Below are 8,493 nucleotides of genomic sequence, written 5' to 3'. Positions count from 1 at the left end.
TTCCAATCAACAATGGGTAGATCTATAGGACAGACACGAACACATACTTCACAAGCAATGCATTTATCAAATTCAAAATGTATTCGACCGCGAAAACGTTCTGATGAGATTATTTTTTCATAAGGATATTGAATAGTTACGGGTAACCTATTTGCATGAGATAAGGTAATCATGAGACCTTGACCAATATATCTAGCAGCTCGTATTATTTGTTCACTATAATTTATGAATTCAGTTACCATAAGGAACATATCGTGAATAGCTCTGAATATTTTTTTTCTTTCTCTTGTTTAAAACAAGTTCTGAATTTTGAATATAGAAGGTCCACATTTTTTTTACAGTGAAAACAGTTGAGACGACGTTGTTAATAATAGATTACCAAGAGAAATGGGTAAAAGAAACTTCCACCCAAGATTTAATAATTGATCTATTCGTAGCCTAGGCAAAGTCCATCTTGTTGTGATAGAAACGAATATGAATAAATAAGTTTTAACTAGTGTAATAAAGATACCAATTATCGTTACAAAAACTCCGTATGTTTTATTTATTTGAAAAAAATTAGAAACGAAGATGTACGGAATAGAGAAATTTGAACCACCAAAATAAAGAACTGTTACAAATAAGGAAGAAACTATCGTTACAAAAACTCCGTATGTTTTATTTATTTGAAAAAAATTAGAAACGAAGATGTACGGAATAGAGAAATTTGAACCACCAAAATAAAGAACTGTTACAAATAAGGAAGAAACGAATAGGTTTAAATAGGAAGCAACATAAAATAAACCAAATTTGATACCGGAATATTCGGTTTGATAACCCGCTATTAGTTCTTCTTCCGCTTCTGGTAAATCAAAAGGTAATCTTTCACATTCTGCTAGGGAAGAGATTAGAAAAACGAGGAAACCCATAGGTTGCCGCCACAAATTCCATCCCCAAAAACCATATTTGGATTGTGCATCAACTATATCAACTGTACTTAAACTGTTAGATAATCCTAGTCGGTGATGACATTACTGTTACCATCTCTATTACAGAACCGTACATGAGATTTTCATCTCATACGGCTCCTTTAAAGCCTTAAAAAAATATAAGAACCCGGCCAATTATTTCTCCCTTGATATATCCCTAAGATAGATAAGATTCTATTTTCTCGGACGGTTCTGAATTAGACCCATGGAATTCTGTCTGTTCTAAAAAAAATTTTTAAATGAATACACACTTATTTAAAAAATAAAAACATTTGCACATTTATTGAATTTCTTTAGATAAATAAAAAATACAAAAGGTACTTCTGAATTGATCTCATCCTTTAAAAAATTCAAAATTAAATTTGTTGAGTAATAACTTAATTTCATTTTTGCATAAAATACTCTTTTAAAATTATCAAGAACTCCCACATCATTTTCGATTCCGAAAAATAATTAGATGTTCTTTTTTTAAATTATGATTATCTCCATAAATATGGAGTATATAAGACAAAAAAGAAAAAGGAGATCACTTTTACCTCTTATCTTATTCCTTTTTGTGCAAGCAAAAGGGGACTTCAAAAAATTAAAGGATTATTTCGTTCCTGATAGTTATTTATTCAATCAATGGATGGAAGTATACTCTAGATCGGAATTGGGGGGAGTACTGCCTTATTTTTTCTACCAACTTCAAGTCCCCATTAGTATTCTTTTTATATTATACATAAATTGGATAATTTAAAAAAGAAATATACGTTACTAATCTTTTGTGTATTTTGGTGTTTCTAGCCATCCATTAATTTTTTTTATTATATTAATGCCTTTTTTTAATTTTGTTAATATATGTATGCTAATTCATACAAATGATATTGAAAATTTGAAAAAGGTTGGTCTTTTGCGTCCGCTTCAAGACAGGATTACTAATCAACAAATCTTGGGAAAAACAACCACTTCTATACACTAGAATATAATATATAGAATCTAATTCTAGAATTTCATTGATTTTTTCACCTTATTCTTATACATAGAAAATTAGACTCAATATTTTTACTGCAATTTGAAATCATCATACTTTCTCTATAAGTAATAGAGTATTCTATAAATTATATTCAAAAAAAGCTGTTTTATTGCACTCATATAACTATCTGATTCAATTATTCAATCCAAATGCGAAAAGAATATATATATATTCTTTATAGATTCTTTTTGTACTTTAAATATAAGGAGAGGCTTATAAGAAATAGTATCAAAAAATTTATGTCTCAACGAAGCACACATAGAGATATCGATAACACACATAGAGTTAATGGTATTTCATAACTAATTGATTGAGCAGCTGCTCGTAGACCACCCAAAAAGGAATATTTATTATTTGACCCATATCCTGACATAAGAAGTCCAATGGGGGCAATACTCGAAATAGCAATCCATAAAAAAACACCAATATTCAGATCAGATAAAACAAAGTTATAGCCAAAAGGAATTACTGAATAGCTTATTATAATGGATATGACTGAGATAGATGGGCCGAAACTAAATAAACGAATATCTCCTCTAGATGGAATAAGATTCTCTTTAAAAAGTAATTTTGTTCCGTCTGCTAGAGCTTGAAGAACTCCAAAAGGACCGGTGTATTCAGGTCCAATACGCTGTTGTATCCCTGCAGATATTTCTCTTTCTAACCATACAATTGCTAGTACACTTATAGTAATTCCTAATATCAAAATAAAAATAGGCACAAATACCCAAAGAATTCCATATATCTCTTTCAAAAATTGCAATCTGAAAAAAAAAATGTATATCTTGTATTTCTGTTAAATCAATTATCATTTCAACGATCAACTTCTCCCATAATAATATCTATGCTACCTAGTATTGTCATAATATCGGCCAATTTCATTCTTTTAACTAATTGAGGAAGAATTTGCAAATTTATAAAACCGGGCGGATGAATTTTCCATCTCCAAGGAAAACCATTTTGATCCCCTATTAGAAAAATCCCTAATTCTCCCTTGGGGGCTTCAACTCTTACATAAAGTTCTTGTTTTGGCAATTCAAAACTCGGAGACGATTTTTTACTAATAAATCGATACTCAAACTCATTCCATTCTGGCTCTTTTTCTCTATCAAAGCAGCGGATTTCTAAATTTTCATATGGACCGCCGGAAGTCCTTCCAAAGCCTGTTGAATAATTTTTATGGATTCTATCATTTCACCAATTCGAACTAAATAACGAGCTAATGAATCTCCTTCTTTTTGCCATTGAACTTCCCAATGAAATTCTTCGTAACATTCATAATTATCCACTTTACGTAGATCCCATTGTATTCCGGAAGCCCGAAGCATCGGTCCTGATAAACCCCAATTAATAACTTCTTTTACATCAACAACACCGACGCCCTCAACCCGTTCTAAAAAAATAGGATTTCGCGTAATAAGTTTTTGATATTCAGCAATACTTGTTAAAAAATAATCGCAGAAATCATAACATTTATCTATCCAACCATAAGGTAGATCAGTCGCTACCCCTCCGATACGAAAAAAATTATGCATCATTCTCATACCTGTGGCAGCTTCAAATAGATCATATATTAATTCTCTTTCTCTGAAAATATAGAAAAAAGGTGTTTGTGCACCAATATCTGCCATAAAAGGTCCTAGCCATAGTAGGTGAGAAGCTATACGGCTTAACTCCAACATTATTACTCGGATATAGCTGGCTCTTTTAGGTACTTGAATATTTCCCAACTGTTCTGGTCCATTTACAGTTATTGCTTCTGTGAACATTGTAGCTAAATAGTCCCAACGTGTTACATAAGGCAGATATTGTATAATTGTTCGGTTTTCCGCTATTTTTTCCATTCCTCTGTGTAAATAACCCAATATCGGTTCACAATCAATAACATCCTCACCATCTAGAGTAACAATAAGTCTAAGAACACCGTGCATTGATGGGTGGTGAGGCCCCATATTGACTATCATGAAGTCCTTTCTTTTCGTTGAGATATTCATAGGTTTTTGCTCGATTTATTCTTTTATGAATCGCTTAAAAAAAAAGTTCATCCAAATTCAAGATCTAATAAATCGAATAATTGAAAATTACTCTTCAATTTAACGAATTTGTGACTGCCGAATATTAAACTGATTGATTAATTTTTTATACCGTATTCCATCTTTCTTTGACAAATAAGACAGTAATCTTTGCCGTTTTCCCAAAATTTTACGTAAACCTGTTTGGGATGAGTAGTCTTTTCGGTGCAATTCAAAATGTGAAGTAAGTCTTCGTATTCTATTGGTAAATTTGAATATTTGAAATTCAACCAATCCCGGTTTTTTTCCTTTTTTTTCTTGTGAAATAACAGGTTATAAATGACTTTTTTACCATAAAAAAATAAAAGTTTTTCCTTCTCCTCGATTTTTATAGATATTTTTATTGATCAGTAATTAGAATGACACTCATTTTTAATTTTTTGATAGAAATCCGAAATCTAATTTTTTTGATAACTGAAATCAATCCAATTGAAATAGAGAATTTAAATAGATATAGTATAAAGGAGACTAGTTTGATATATAAAAAAGAATTGTATACATTACATTAGATAAAAAAAGATAATTTTGTTAATGCTTTTTTTTTATGTATACATCATTGAATTAAAATCAATGCCATACCAAAATACGTGTATTTGTTTAACCTATGTATCTATCTATAGATAGATACATATGCTAAATAGAAAACAAAATTAGATTAACGAATTTTCACACGCGGATACATATGTATCCTTACTATACTGAAACGGCTTCCATTATGGGTATTAAACCAATAACGATTTATACAAGCTAAATCTTCTAATCGATATTTTGGCCAAAGAAAAATTTTGAAATTCATTAGTTTTTTTTTCTCTTTCTCATTTCTTTTTTTAGTCAAAACTTTAAAACAATTTTGGACTTTATTTTCATTATAAAATATTGTGTTTCTATGCATACTATTTATATTATTTGGATCTAAACAAATTCTAATTCTCAACTCTCTACGACGTCTAGCAGATAAAATGTTTTCAGGAACAAGTAAATTAAATTTCTCGTTTTCTTTGTTTTCTGTTATCTTTTGATCTTTTGTTCTTGTAATGTATTTATCAAAAAATTTCTTATTAACATGAATTTTTTCTGAGTATTTTTTATAAATTTTGCGTTTATTCTTATGAATTAATGAAAAAACCCATCATTTTATACTTAAAAAATTGTTTATTATTTTTTCTAGACAGGCGAACTGGTTCGATAACAAATAGTTCTTTTTTCCTAAATTTATTATTTTTCTTTTTCCTTAAGCCTGAAAGAGTTAAATTCGTCTGTTTTTGAATCATCATAATATCTAGACCTAGTTCTCCTCTTTGAATAGAGGCTATAGTAATTTTTCTTAAATTTGTCAATCTAATAAGGAGACAATATACTTTTACATTGTTAAATATTTTTTGACCTAAGAAATTTTTCCAGTTTAAATGGAAATTCAAAAAATTTCTTACTAAGAATTGAAGTTCTGCCTCCATATTGTTCTTGGGTTTTTTTTTCGATGTTCTAAAAACATCTATTTTTTTTTTCTTTCTAGTAATATTCTTTTCACTAACATTTTTATTTCCTTTAGAATGTAAAAAAAGAGAATGTAAATAAAGTAATTTTATTGGTATAATTTGCGAGTTACCCCTAAATGTATTATAAAATATCACAAATTTGGAAAAGAACCAAAATTCCGGATTGCATATGGAACGATTTAGTATTTTTCTATTGATTCCCGTCCAATCCAAATATTTTCTATCCGGATTTATAATAATAGTATCTTCTGCTATATAATTCTTGATAAAAATATTACTTATTCTATCAAATAAGTCTTTTTTATATGTATTGTAATTAGAAGAAATCATTGTGTTTTTATTTGATTGAAATAGGGATCTATATCGATAAATATATGAGTCTTTCTTATTTGCATAATTCATAAAATTATAGGATAAAAGATCGTATTTATATTGTTTTCTAATTTTTTTTTTTAATGGGATTCCTTGTTGTTCTTTGTAAAGAATTAATGGGCTTTTTCCATATGAATCCCATTTGGTTAAATTTTTATTTTGAGTTACACCACATTTAGTGATTCTATTTCTCCATTTTTGTGATACTAATTTTGACCAGCTACTGTTAGATAAGTTATATTGATAATAATTATTCTTTAACCAATTTGTCCATTGATTTAGTTCAGAATTGAGCAGGTTATTTTGTTTTCTTTTAGAATGAACTATTCCTTGTGCTCCAAAAAAAGAATCCTTTATTTCATTTTTCAGAAAAAAAAAATTTTTATTATATTGAAAAAGAAGTCTTAACTTATATATGTTTATGTTAATAATTCGGGTTTGTAACAAATTTAAAAATACATATGGTTGTGACAAAAAGGAGACATCAAAATAATTATGTGAATTCGCATTCTTATTCTTATTATTAAAATATTTGTGTAATTTTAAAAGAAAGGGAATTATACTTTGATTTGTTTTATAACTTCTTTCTGTATTTGGTTCATTATCGTAAAGCCATTTATTTAAAAATTTTTTTGTTGATTCAAGAAAAAGTTGTAGCTGGATTTTCGGAATACAAATGATATATAGAAAGATATCTATGTATATTTTTTTCATCAAAAATTGAAAAAAAGAATGTGATTTTTTAGTTAAGCTAATATTTCTTCTTTGGAATATCTGCAAAATTTTTTTTTCGAATTCTATCCTTTTACTATCATAAATTTTTTTCTTCGAATGAATATTTGTCTCGCGAATTCCAAGTCCTCTTTTCTTTTCTTCTTTTTTCATTTTTTCTATTTTTTTAATAACTACTTTTCTCTTAGTATTGAGATCCTTTATAGATTTTTTTTTCAATGAAAAATTTGTCGACTTTATCGATTGAATTGAAATGGTTGCTTCAGAAATCATTGAATTATTCTTCCAAATTGTTGAATATTTTTTGTTTTCGCTCAATTCATCGAGTTTTGGGGGTTTCCTTTTAATAAAAAAATATTTTAAATTTAAAAATTCTTGTTTTTTTTTCGTGAGGAATACTATACTTTTTCTAATAATTTCAAGAATACTTTGGATGATCCCTTTTGCTTTTTCTATTACGATATTTAGAAACAGTTTGAATTTTTCACTTAAAACTTTTAGAACTAGAAAAGTGAAAAATTCAAATTTTTTCTTTTTTTTTTTTAGTTCTTTTAAAATGGGGTCGAAAAAGGAAAGTGGATTTTTCGTGGAACTAGAAAAAGGCAATTCAACTTCCATCCCCCAAACTGTTAAAAAACAAAAGTTCTTTTTTTTCTTTGAATTTTTTTTGTTTTCATTACATCGTATTTTAGATTTATGCCAAGGTTTTAGACGAAAAGGAAATAATATTTTTATCTGAATCCCATCTGTTAGCCATTTTTGCGGAAACTCTCTTTCGGATAATTGAACGCCGTTATACGTGCATTTAATATATATTTCTCTCTTCCAATCCATATAATCTTCAGACCATTCTGGAATTTGAAAAAATAGTATACGAATTGTATTTTTAATTATTATAAATGAAGGTAATAGAATATATTTCCTAATAAAGCATTGGGTTATTAATAAAACACCTCTTATTACTTGAGCAAATATAATGCTATCCCAGGCTTCTGCTATTTCTATACGTTTTCTTTCTGCATTTTCCTTTTTTGCTTCCTCCTCTTTTTTTTTCGGACTTTTTTTTGTTTTTTCCTCTATAGAACCTAAAATTTGAAATTCTGTCTTTTTACGAATCCAAATATTTAACATAAAAAATCTTTTCATTGATTTTAAACTATGAAAAGAAAAGAATATTGATTTTTCAATTTTATCCAAAAAAAGCGGCGAATGCACCCTTTTTTGAAAAAATTTCCAAGTAACTGTTTTCCGTCTTTGAGCACGGATAGATCCTTTGATTATGTCTCTTCGAAAATCCGATTGTTGGGAATAACGTCTTAAAGCCAATTCGTTTTTTTGTTCATTATTTTCAGTATCTCCACGATCACGATAAGTCTTGTATTTTTTAAAAAATTTATCTTTATTAGTCAAAATGACTACACGTTTGCCTTTTCTAGAACGAATTTGAGAATTATCTGCTTCAATTTTTCCACCTAGTTGTTCTAATTCGTCCATCAATTTGTATGACCACCGAGGTACTTTTTTACAGATTTCGTTTCTTTTAATAGACTTAGTGTTCTTTCGATTTACTTTTCTTTTTTCGTTCAAATCAGTTGTAATTGCATCAAATAATATTTTGATTATTTGTTTTTTTTCTGCGTCATAATTATAATTCATTTTTACTTGTTCAGGTTCTGTAAATAAATAAGGTACGTGCGAATTTAAGCTTGACACTAATGAAAATTGACTGATTAGATTAAAAAGAAATGTAGTTACTAATAATTTTTTATCAAATGTTTTTCTATTTTCCTCTAATTTTGGAGAATTACTATTATTCTTTTTAGAAATCTTATTATAAA

Source organism: Vigna unguiculata, unplaced genomic scaffold, assembly GCF_037176805.1.
Source record: "Vigna unguiculata cultivar grain cowpea cultivar isolate G323 ecotype 2 unplaced genomic scaffold, ASM3717680v1 ptg000106l, whole genome shotgun sequence".
Lineage (NCBI taxonomy): Eukaryota > Viridiplantae > Streptophyta > Magnoliopsida > Fabales > Fabaceae > Vigna > Vigna unguiculata.
The sequence above is the reverse complement of the archived record's forward strand: the minus strand, read 5'-3'. Positions refer to the sequence as shown.